General features: G+C 39.2%; 8 non-coding genes across 8 annotated transcripts; 3 read left to right on the plus strand and 5 right to left on the minus strand.

Moving 5' to 3' along the window:
- Positions 1–3,042: 3,042 nt before the first annotated feature.
- trnav-aac (transfer RNA valine (anticodon AAC)) lies at positions 3,043–3,115 on the minus strand. The gene has a single exon. It is a non-coding gene; the product is annotated as a tRNA-Val (tRNA).
- Positions 3,116–3,524: 409 nt separating this feature from the next.
- On the plus strand, positions 3,525–3,596 carry trnad-guc (transfer RNA aspartic acid (anticodon GUC)). The gene has a single exon. It is a non-coding gene; the product is annotated as a tRNA-Asp (tRNA).
- A 269-nt stretch (positions 3,597–3,865) lies between these two features.
- On the minus strand, positions 3,866–3,938 carry trnav-cac (transfer RNA valine (anticodon CAC)). Its single transcript has one exon. It is a non-coding gene; the product is annotated as a tRNA-Val (tRNA).
- A 149-nt stretch (positions 3,939–4,087) lies between these two features.
- On the plus strand, positions 4,088–4,160 carry trnav-cac (transfer RNA valine (anticodon CAC)). The gene has a single exon. It is a non-coding gene; the product is annotated as a tRNA-Val (tRNA).
- Positions 4,161–4,333: 173 nt separating this feature from the next.
- On the minus strand, positions 4,334–4,405 carry trnad-guc (transfer RNA aspartic acid (anticodon GUC)). The gene has a single exon. It is a non-coding gene; the product is annotated as a tRNA-Asp (tRNA).
- Positions 4,406–7,085: 2,680 nt separating this feature from the next.
- trnav-aac (transfer RNA valine (anticodon AAC)) lies at positions 7,086–7,158 on the minus strand. The gene has a single exon. It is a non-coding gene; the product is annotated as a tRNA-Val (tRNA).
- Positions 7,159–7,312: 154 nt separating this feature from the next.
- On the plus strand, positions 7,313–7,385 carry trnav-cac (transfer RNA valine (anticodon CAC)). Its single transcript has one exon. It is a non-coding gene; the product is annotated as a tRNA-Val (tRNA).
- Positions 7,386–7,691: 306 nt separating this feature from the next.
- Positions 7,692–7,763, minus strand: trnad-guc (transfer RNA aspartic acid (anticodon GUC)). The gene has a single exon. It is a non-coding gene; the product is annotated as a tRNA-Asp (tRNA).
- Between the last annotated feature and the right edge of the window lie 4,719 nt (positions 7,764–12,482).

A 12,482-nucleotide genomic window follows, 5' to 3' on the forward strand; every position in this document is an offset into this window, starting at 1 on the left:
ACACTTTTTTTTATCAGGACCAAATACATAATGTGCTTTTTTTCAGGAAGTACCTTCCTAAGCTGTCTTTAAACACATTCAGGACACTTTCCCCACTATATACTACATCCTGATGCGTTTTCAGGACATTCTGAAACGTGACCTTCTTTGACAAAAACAACATGCTATAGTATGACTTTTTTTTTTTTAATGAGGCCCAAATACATAATGTGTTTTTTTTTTTCCAGAAAAACCTTCCTAAGCTGTCTCTAAACACATTCAGGTGGAATTCACTACCACTGTATTTAGTGCAAAAGGATACTAGAGGTCGTTTCGAAATTTTTTTGAAACAATATTTACAAGTTTTTGAGAAGGTATAAACAGGAAAATGCTGTTTCAAAATAAAATGTAATGCTTGTGAGAGCAAAGAATATAGAATGTAATTTGCCCTATTTTCTTGGATTCAATTGGTTGAAGAACAGGATGGATAAAGGTGTTATGTAAGGTCATTCTGATTGAATGATTGAATGTTTATGAGAAGAATTGTGCGTTCTCGATTAATAATGATGGATTTATAATTCTGTATGTGATTTAATGTACAGTGTACTGAATGACAATTTGTTTCTCTACCTTATTTTGCAAAGTTAACGAGATGAGTTGTTATGTTTGTTTTGTTTGTGGTTGTTGTGTGTATAAGTGTGATTGTGCGTATGTGTGTGGACCCCAGGAAGAATAGCCAATGCTTATGCTGATGCTAATGGGGATCCTAATAAACGAGAAACAGATTTATACAGAGATTTACACATAGGAAAGTATTTTATTGTATTGGTAAAGTAAAAACAACAGCAGCAGATGGCAGTATACGGTTGCATAGCAACGTTAACATGACCCAAGTTTGCAGAAAGTCACTGTTCCCAGCCAACAAATAGTCCCACATGTAACCTCAAAGAAAACTAAAATCTGTCATTTTTCTACCATCAAGTTTTTAATGCAGCATGTTGATTAATGAGCTGTAGATTTTCTAAAAGACGGATTTTGTGACCTTGGAACATAGTCGGACCACATGTGTCTCTGTTTCCAGCTTCGTCTTCCTCCTGGCTGCAGATCAATGTTTCTCAAGAAAAAGGAAAAAAAGCATCCGTTCAAGAGTTCATTTGCAAAAACAGATAACTCCATCTTCACAAACCTTCAGAAACCCCACTTTTCCATCGTCTACCTGAGACAATATCAATCAAACTTAAGTATCTCTATTTTGGTCATGTCATTTCTACTGAGTCAAATCCACTCAACTTCAGTTTGATTGATATTATCTCAAGCAAACAACAACAACAAAAAGTTTTCTGAAAATCTACAAAAATGGAGTTATCTGTTTTTGCAAATGAACTCTTCAGTTGTTTCAGCAACTGACCAAAAGTTCAAGTAATAAAACTCTACAGTGGCTTTAGTGGGTTTGACTGGAGCAAAGAAAGAAGGATGGGGATGTTATTACAGAGTGACAAAGTCATTGTGCTTAAGAGGTTGGGGTGGATGGATGGGTCAACAAAAGAGTAAACTTTAATACACTGGTTTCCAATTTCCAACCCACAGCACCATAGCAATTGCCTCTTAACTTTAACCATGTTTTTGCAACCAACACAATAAAGTAATATCAACCTGCAAGACAAAGAATTTCAGAAAACAGCTAGTCTTTTTGTTTGATGATTGACCCGACTGTATTCTGAGGGAAGACCGGTGGTGACTTGGAGATGTCACTAAATCTGCAGTGATGTAATATTATTCAACAATAAAACATGAAAACTTTCAAAGGGGTGAATATTTGTTTAGGTGCTGAAGATGTCAACATCCCATACAAAGGTATCACACAACCTGCACTGTCCTTGAGTTGCGTTGAACACCTGCTCCTCCGTGGCTCTTTCTGAAGACAGCGTAAGTCATCCATTCATGCAGTTAAAGCTATGTACATTTGTGATTTGCAGCTTGTAATTTGAGCTTGTGTTAATTACAGAGTTGATCCCAGCCTCTGATAATTAATCAAGTGAAAAACAAAGTCATTATTTCATGAAAGCATAGATCAAAAAGGTTGTGAGCTCCAGCTGTAACTGAACCTGAGCCCTGACCTCACCGTGGAAGCAGAGACTTTGGCTGAATACAGATGTCCACCGCCGTTAACTATCTTCATGTCAGGACTGCGAGGGTGCCGGGCTGCGAGGCGAGATTAAACGCACTACGAGGCAGGACTTAAGACATCAAGCGTTTCCATGGCGATTAACTGAAATTCCTGACCCTGTTACTCCTTTCGAAGCATGTTTCTGAACAGTTGTTAAATGTATTGCCTACTTATGTATATGTGTACATCTGCAGCGTGAGCTATGCCAGATAGATAGAATAGAACACACAGGCCAGGCTACATGAACTTCTCAACACTTAACAGGAGGTGGATGGAAAGCAGCTTTGCCCATCTGCCTATATCAAGCAAATTCAGATTATTCATCCTCTGCATTTTCTGTGGGTGTGTATTATCAAACCTCATGACATAAACAGACTAATGAAAAATTAAGAATCAAATGACAAATTGTGCTACAAATGAGTGGTAGCAGTAGTGGCAGCAGTATTATTGTTTCTATAGTGAATCAGTGTTGTCACTGACTGAATCAGTAGCCTTTCAGCAGTGGAGCTCCTCACTGGTGGCTGGTGCTCAATTCACATTATTTATACCCGGCAGACAATAAACTAGTTAAACAAGAGAAAACGTGAACAATTTGGATAAAGGATGCTTCTTACAGCTGATTTAAAGCCAGGTTAGCTCTGCAGCATCAGTTGCCATAGTGATCTAGCATTTTAACACAGCCATCTTTGTCACCCTGAGAACTGTGACTTAAACTCAACATACCTCTCTAATTTCACAGCATAGTACAACTCTGGGATCTCATCAGAGACATGTGGAAGGTTTCTGTTTGTGGACTGCATCTTGACTTTCACTACACCTTTGTCTCCGAAGCTGCACACTTCCCAGGTTTATCACACACTCTGTACTGATGTTGCTACTCAGAGAAAATATGAACGTGTTTCCGCCCGGTCTCGAACCGGGGACCTTTCGCGTGTTAGGCGAACGTGATAACCACTACACTACGGAAACTGTACACAGAGTCTCCACAAGTACAAATCAGTCGTCTATGTCATAGTTCATAACTAGTACAGTGACCTGCGGTCAGGGGAGGCAGGGAAAGAAAAAATATATATAATCATAAAATAATAAATGGTTATATTTATCCAGTGATTTTTACTAGATTTGTACTAGAAAGTCTTTTTTTTTTTCATTTCGCCATGCGCCTCCATGTCAATCTATGACCAGAAAACATAGACATTGTGGTTTCCACTGCAGTGTGAAGCATAAAATAGTTGTAGCACACAATACTATAAAGATTTTTTTTTTTTTTTTTCAAGCTACGCCTATTATTATTACACACATTTGTCAGTTCTGCCGGGGACATGGGTTCTAACTTTGTAGGTGAGAGGAACCACGACAATACGGTGTCGTTTACCAGTCCTCGTTAGTATAGTGGACAGTATCTCCGCCTGTCACGCGGAAGACCGGGGTTCGATTCCCCGACGGGGAGGTCAAAGTTTTCTTTGTATTCACCTTTCGAAGCTTAGTCACATGCTCATACATTGTATTCAGTGAAATGCAAAGGGACTGTTCTCAAGGCTGTACAAAAACAGTACAACATTATGAAGTAACAAATCCTATTTCTTATCTCAATAACAATTTAGGGAAAAAAAGGATTTAAAATTCATATTTACATTTTTTTTTTTACTTACCTTCTCACCTATAGATTTTTGAGCGATGTCAGTGTTCTTATACAGCACAAACATAAGCAAATAAGATTGTTTCCGCCCGGTTTCGAACCGGGGACCTTTCGCGTGTGAGGCGAACGTGATAACCACTACACTACGGAAACCGCTGTGTCCAGTCTCTCTGGCCGTAGGTTGACATAGGGGCGCATGGTCCCGAGTATAAAGGGTAACTGTCACTATTTATCCATTTCTAATGATATACTATAGTCGTTAACTATCACGGAATATATACTCGTGTAACTCAACGTGTACGGTTTCCGTAGTGTAGTGGTTATCACGTTCGCCTCACACGCGAAAGGTCCCCGGTTCGAAACCGGGCGGAAACATGTTTATTTGTTTATGTTAGAGCTGAGCAATAACATTAAGTTATTGATCAATTAATAATTAGTGAATGGGAGTAATCGAATATAAATACAGAGAAACCAGTAATGTCAGGAAACACGGTCTGCTTCATACAATTGTTCACCACACAAAGTGAGGCATAGAAGTAAATATTAACCTCCCCGTCGGGGAATCGAACCCCGGTCTTCCGCGTGACAGGCGGAGATACTGTCCACTATACTAACGAGGACTGGCAAGTAGATGTCATAGCTCCTTTTACAGATCCAAACTTTGCTGTATTGCAGCCTCAATCTCACATAAAACACTTATCTGTTAATGTTTCACACATGCACACAGACCCCTCCACCCCTTATACCAGAGAGCTGTGCAACCTACACAGAAGAAACGACACTAGGCCCAACCTACTGAGATTCTTTAGTGAGACTTTTAGAGAAAAATAACCATTGTGTGTGTAGCAAATACACAGGCTAGATTAGGGCTTCAAAAGCCATCAGCATTAAGCTATAATTTGGGCCTAGGTCTACAGAAGACAGATTCGGCTCTTGGAGGTAGTGGTACAGTAAAGAAACACACATACAACTTCAGATGCAGTTGGTACCATGTATTAATATGTGACAGTATATACAGTGGAAAACAATATTTACAGTCTGCAGAGTTCATTACAAAAGTGCACTTGACATTTGTGATGCAATGACACATTCAAAACCAACCAGTCTCTGTTTCGGCCACTATGGCAGCTGTTCTACACACAATATTGAGTGTTGCAAAAGCATAAAGTTCATGAAATATGAGGCACACAAAAATCGCCCAGCAGGTGCGCTGCAAAGGTAGAATCCCAGGATGTTAACAGTCCATGACTTAAAGTGCAAGTGCATGTGTGTGTGTATGTGGGTGTACGAGAAGGTGAGGGGGAACAAAGCTGCCAGAGCCTCCTGCCAGACCAGGAGGGGCCCTTAACTGGGATTGCACGGCTCCAAGCCGGTGTCTTAGCTCGCCATCTATTCGATTCTGCGTCCTTACAGGTACCCTGGCCTGTATAATGTAAACAGGACCATATCTTAACATTTCATCAACTAATTATATTCAGTGTACACAATAATTAATACATAATTCATGAGCAGCAAGAGAATAACCATTTCTCAATAAAGTGCATTTGGGTTAACTACGTTAACATCAACTCACTTCATAATTAATCACGAAAAATCTTCCTACTTCATGTCACTCATTTCTTACATAACATACATTCACACAGTTCAAGATCAACGTAAACATTCTATAATGGTGCTGTAGTGGCACATTCATCTCCCGATACCATGAGCATTAGCATTTAAAAGCTAGGTGTACCGTAGCCAGTCCATTACAAACGAGACCGGCACATGCTAATGCTAACAACAACAGGCAGACTCACCAATTCCGGAATATATCCGCCGCACCACGCGACCAACTTATCCTTCCCCGGCGCTGGTTAGTGTCTAAACGGTGAAATGATGTAACTGAGACATTCAGAATGATACAACCAAAAACTTATGACTGAAGTTGACATTTGTTTGTAGCGACCAACCTGTAGCAGCTGCTCCGGACAGCTTATGACAGGTGCTACGAGCGACGCGATTGGACGGTCGCGACCTCTACGTACGTGCATGACGACGCAACTGTACGTAAACAAATGACAGTTTTTTTTTCCTACCCCGGTTACATGTGGATTCACCCATTTTGTTAATTTCAGCTCTGACAAGAACTTGTTGATAATACACACAAAAGAACTTTTCAATGGAACATCAAAATTAACAAAGAGACTATGCAGGTGAGACACACAAGGACTACATCTGTGCAGACTGTCAGTGATCCAGGCCAGGGTAACCCGGAATGCTTCAGCAGAAGTAACTAGACATCTCTTTTTGGTTCTTGAATATCTTTTATCTCCTATCCAAGGAGCCTCTAATTGGAATGGTGAGGAGTGTTTTGTCAACAAGGTTCAGAAAATGAAACTGGATCCAGATTAAATCTCGGCCTTGTCACCATTTATTTTACATGTACATCTACATGTAAGGCGGAGGAGACGGACACATAATGACTTCTGCCAGACAGCCAGATTTGTAAAACATAACTTCTCAGGTACTTATTTCTTAAGCTCACTCTCTGAGCAGGTTCACAGCCATTAACGCCTTCAACCATCTGCCAGCTGGAAGTTTCACAAACGTTCACACCTCAAGGCCTTTGGGTCCTGGCATGTTAATGGGCTGTCGTCCATGTGTTTTAGGGGAGACAATAAATACCTGGGACTTCTCACCCTGAACGGTAGACCTGAAGAAACTTCTTCAATTAGAGGTGAAATGTCTTCAAGGTACAAAAAGACAAGTCCAGTTACCTTGTTCTGGTGAAGCATTTGGGACAGAAAAACCCTCCATGCATGCAAAACAAAAAATCCTGGTTTACAGCAATATTTTGGTCAGGCCCAAGAAGAAGCCTTCTGGAGTGAAGCTGTCCTTCAATGCGACCCTACTTGCAAAAAGATAAATTATTCAACGACTAAATAACCAAGTAATAAAAATCTACGCATCAATTCAGTAATCTCACACTGAGTGTCATTCGTTTTGCTGTAACACCCTTCCTGTTATTCTTTTATCTGCTTAAACAGTAAAGACGTAAAGAACAAATGTAAAATCATAATTCAAATCAACAAATAAGCTTATTGACAATTTTATGATGTAAACAAAGTGGCTACAAGGACTTATACACCACCGCCTCGATTGAAGATCTCTGGGGTCAGCATGTTGTTCCTCAGAAAGAATTAATTAAATTGCAGCTTAACTTTCCCTACCTTTGTCTCTAAAGGCTACATACTAACCTGGTTTATTACACACTCTGTTCTGATGTTGGAACCCAGAGAAAATTTGAACAAGTCGATGTGTTTCCGCCCGGTCTCGAACCGGGGACCTTTCGCGTGTTAGGCGAACGTGATAACCACTACACTACGGAAACTGTATACATCTGAGCGCACGAGTACAAATGACCGAATTATGTAATTGTCAAAGACAATGATATATTACAAATAGATAAATAGTGACAATAACCCTTTATAATCGGGACCATGCGCCCCCATGTGAATCCATGTCCACGTGTTACTGTCAGTGTGGTTTCCGTAGTGTAGTGGTTATCACGTTCGCCTCACACGCGAAAGGTCCCCGGTTCGAAACCGGGCGGAAACAAACTTATTTGCTTATGTTCGTGCTGTATAAGAACATTTACATCGCTCAAAAATCTATAAGTGAGAAGGTAAGTGAAAATAATTAAATACAAACAGAAGGAGGACAGCAGCACAAAACTCCTTTTTTCTAATTTGTTATTGAGGTAAGAGATAAGATTTGTTATTTCTTAATGTTTTATGGTTTTTGCACAACCTTGAGAACAGTCGCTTTGCATTTCACTGCACATAATGTATGAGCATGTGACTAATAATAAATTTCGAAGGGTTTTTCTTTCGTCGTTATCAATAAAACGCAGAAAATTTCGACCTCCCCGTCGGGGAATCGAACCCCGGTCTTCCGCGTGACAGGCGGAGATACTGTCCACTATACTAACGAGGACTGGTCAGTTATGTCATAGTGTCATGTCAATTCGATCTTGTAAGTCTTTTCTGCTTCCTGTGAAGTATAAAGTTAGAATATACAAACCATGTCCGCAGCAGGACTGACAAATGTGTGTAATATTAATTTGTGTAACTTTTTATCTTTATAGTATTATTCTGTGTGCTACAACAATTTTATGCTTCACACTGTACAAGTATGTAAATAATCAAAATGTATGCGATCTGTACAGTCTCATCACATCCTACCATGTTGTGGCTTGAATTATGAGTAAAAATGTATACTCATGAACACTTTCTTGCTCATGTGATAGAGATTATAAAACACAGTGGTAAGTTATAATAAAACAATGGACAGGTGATTCAGACAATGAATCAGCACTTGACGTTAGGGCCATGTAAGTGGTGATGTGTTCACCCTCTGCTCTACCTGCTAAAGTGCCTTCAAACAGTGATGTGCTCACCTACTAACCCCTGTTCGTTTACAGATTTGTTTAACTGATTTACTCAACCCTCGGCGCTCAGGGGCTTCCCAGTGAGTCTGCACATGTGGTGAAATTTGGGTTTTAAAATTTGGGAGTAAACAGCCAATGAATGCACCATGAAAGGCAACCTCTGGGAGGGAAAAAGCTGCTTGTGTCTGGAACAGCGATAGTGGATGATGATTCACGGGCAGAAAACATAGCAACAGACTTTGGCAGGGACTCTGCCTCTGAGCAGGGAGACAAGTAGAAACTTACAAAACAGTAGTGAAGCGAAAGCGTTGAGGCCATCTGGTTTCTCTGGAAGGAGACGCCAGATCCAGCAGTGGGATTTAATGGTTAATGTTTAGGAAGGCAGGAAGTCTGGTGCTTTCACCATCACACATTGTTGACTATTACCATACCATCTTTATGATGCATAACTTCTCGATTCAAGAAGCAAAGCCTTTCACAATAGATCTTGTCATTTATACCTCTTGGATAGAAGCCACGTATTCGCGTCAGTGCCACCCAACACTTCGTAGGTAATGTTTCATGGTGATTTGATACCTGATTTCATTCGAGAAGCCAAGCGAAGTCTACCTGAGCTAACCCCTTTTTCAAACACACAACAACAGGTTTCACAGGATTGTTGTTCGTCCTTACTGTGCAGAGCCGGGATATAATGGCACCACAGAGAGCGGTATCAAGCAACCACTTTGCAATAAGTAGGAAAACAGCTGCAAACATTCTGCTGTTAAAATCCACTGAAGAGAATGGAAAGCAACAGGAAGAGATTTTGCTTCGAGTCTATCTGGCAACCACACTGGTGCTCAAATTGAATTTTGGATTGATAGGATCAGGGATTCTACAGAGAAAGTCAAATACTTCACTTACAGTCATGCTAGTGACACTTTAAGACAGTATGCCCTTAAAATACATCTGTGAAGATTCTCAGTCATCCAGGTCATGGTTCTTCTTGTAGATCAGGGTGGACAATCCTGGTCAGCTCATCATCAAGCTCTGCAGAAGCCTGATAACGATCCTGATCATTTGAATCAGGTGTGTTGGAAGAGAGAAACATCTACAACATGCAGGATTGTGGCCCTTGAGGACCAGGATTGCCCACCCCTGTCGTAGATTAATTGTAGCAACTGGACTTGCTTGAGTTCCTTGAAGACGTTTCACCTCTCATCCAAGAGGCTTCATCAGTTCATCAGTCAGAACTGATGAAGCCTCGCCTTCAAGGAACTCAGGCAAGTCCAGTTGCTACGATTAATCTACGAGAATGCTCTTAAAATATGAGATTCGGTTAGGGGTAAGGGTTTACCAAAGTTAATCGGATTCCTTTGTGGACCATCTATACCATAGTTGCTGTGACCTTTGACTCTGGACGAACGTTGTGGATTGACCAACCAGCTCTGCCACATCCCTTTTGTAAAGATAGCCACGGCTTCTCGGTCATAATTCATCACCGAGCTGTCAGATTTCTTCTGCAAACACATCTGTGTGGTAAGAATTTAGCAAGATAATATCAGCCTTCTGAAAAGTTGCCAGATAAGTTTGTCCATTTAGACATTTGCTGGAAAAAAATAACAGCAAATAAATGCATCAAAAACTGCACTTTACTGTTCACACCTTTCTTCACAAACATAAAGCTATAGCCAAACTAGGACATAGTGTGTTCTGTATGTAGCGAGACTATGTCATATCATAGTCGCAATGCCCAAACAATGTAGAAAGCAAGATGTTTTCAAACTTTAGCAATACACTGAAAAAAGTGTTGTTACTGAACATATAATGCTGTTGTCTTGCAATAGAACGGGATGTACAGCAGGATTTATATACGGAGAACACCAACAGGACCCTGGATATTGTTCAAACAGAAGAGACTAAAAACCCAGTAAAGAAACTGAATTAATTGGAGTTTAGTGTGAAACTGAGAATTGTGTCTCCCACTCCTGTAGTGAACTCGTTGCACTGGTTTTCAGCTTGAGCGCCACGATCAACATCGGAGGCCAAGGTTGCTACTTCTCATCTTCCATCATCGTTTTCTTGTATTGTTGGATCTGTATTGTTTGCATTCAGTATCAGTAGAAGCACTCAGTGACACTCTCCTGAAATGTTTTGTCGCATTTTGCCCTCATTTTGCAACGCTCAAGAGGATTAAGTGTAACTAAGCGCTGGAGTTGTGTTGTTTGGTTGTTTGGTCTCTTAGTTGCTCTTGTTTTGTTGGTCAGTTTCATCATTTCATCGGATTCTTTTCCAATTTGATCTTGTTTTTTTTTTTTTTTTTCCCTGAAAATCACAACAGATTTCACATCATTCTTTAAGATTCAGAAGCTTGTTTTCAGCTGTGTTCTTTTTGCAGCTTGTGCAGACATGAAATGACCTCCACTGTTTAATTTGAATATTTAGTTTTTCATTTACAAACAGCATACTTAAATCGCATCTTCATGAATAGAAAACATAGAGTAAAGTATTGGTTGACAACACTTCTTTTACAGAGAACAAGTGCGTTGATAGCAGCCACAATGAAGAAACAGACTTTTTATGCTCTTTATTTGTATTTTTTTTGTTTTGTTTGTAGCTTCTGTGTTCATATTATCCAAATGTTTAACATGGCTCTAGTCTGTCTGAGGACAAACTGCAAAATTTAGTGTTTGTGGTGCATTACTGGGTTTTAATGCATCGAGCAAAACGTTTTGATTGCCCCTGAATTTTCTGCAGGAATACTTTCTTTGACTATTACTTGGGTAAAAGTTTGCTTTGCGGCTGTTTATTATAACTGTAGAACGTTCCAGCTTGTGTGTTACACAAGTGAAAACCGATGACCTTAGATAGACAGAGACAGTAGAGGAATGCAGACTTATTGTGAAAAAGGGGACATCGTAAGAACATGAGTCTAAGAGGACAAAGGGGACGGATGGAGGAGGGAGAAGAAGAAGAAGAAGAAGAAGAAGAAGAAGAGTGAAGCAGAGGAAAATGCTGCAGGAAAGGAATAGATGATCTTGATTTGTATAATATAGTATAATATAGTAATACTATTGCCATTTAGTATTATTTTATGGTGTGCACTTTATTATGGGTAATAAATAATTTACTAAAGCTTTATAGAGTAATCAGCTATACATTAGAGGGCAGTTTAGGGGTCACTGGGTTATGAAACAATCCCAGCAGCAAGTGTTTTGTCAGTGATGCTGTGATAAATGTTGCTAGTTGGTTGGATTCCAACACTTACATTAAAGTCCCCTTAATAAATGGTTTAAGTTGCAACTAATGGCTTGATTGATGTAAATAAATCATTTACCAGTGTTTCAGTTTGTTTGTCTCTCAGGTACAAGGCTGTCAAACCTCTGTCTGACCGCTCAGACCACTTGCTATACTTTTACAAAGGGGCTGCAGAGAGTCTGAATCGAAATCAATTTATCAAGGACTTATGAATATTTAAAGCTGCAGATATGATAAAAACTCTTGGTCTATTTAGAAATTCAGACTTGATTGCTTGTTGTAAAGTGGCACCACTTTTTAATTTAACACATTTTGTAAAGGTTTTATATTTTAATGTACGGTAATACTTCATAGACAAGATATACACGCATGGTTGTTATTTTATCAAGTCAAGTCGAGCCACTGTTAGTTCTATAGCAAAGAGCCAAAGAGCTTTTCAAGAGAAAAATAAAACGTTATCAATTTACACATTTAAACATTTCGGTTAAGACAATACAATACTACAAAGATTCACATTTACCTGACTAAATTAAATAATAAAGTCAAGACCCTACAATATTAATAATCATGCACATTTACCTGATAAATGTCAATATTAACATTAAGAACCTAAAATATTAAATACACTAACAAATGACTTGATTGATTAAAAAAATTCAGCTTAAAACCTGACAAAAATTATTCATGGAAACCCAACAAATGCTTTTTTAATGGGTTGCATGAATATTTCAGTTGTGTTGTTACATTTTCATTATATGATTATTTAAAGGTATGAAATTGTTGACATCAGCTACCTTCTATAAATTCAGTTTTTTGCACCAGTAGTTCGTGTACAGAAGCCTTCTCAGGAAAAATATTTGTTGTTAGTTCTGTGTTGATTAATGTTTATTTTTTCTTCTGTATATTGTAGAAAGAGGGTTTGTTTTTACAGAACTGTATCAAGCTGGGAGCTCAGGGATTGGAATCATTCTGTAAATTGTTTCTGAATACAAATTTTCAGAAAGTGTCTAATTTTACCATCCATCCAT

The sequence above is a fragment of the Stegastes partitus genome, unplaced genomic scaffold (genome assembly GCF_000690725.1).
Source record: "Stegastes partitus isolate 25-593 unplaced genomic scaffold, Stegastes_partitus-1.0.2 Scaffold1149, whole genome shotgun sequence".
Taxonomy (NCBI): domain Eukaryota; kingdom Metazoa; phylum Chordata; class Actinopteri; family Pomacentridae; genus Stegastes; species Stegastes partitus.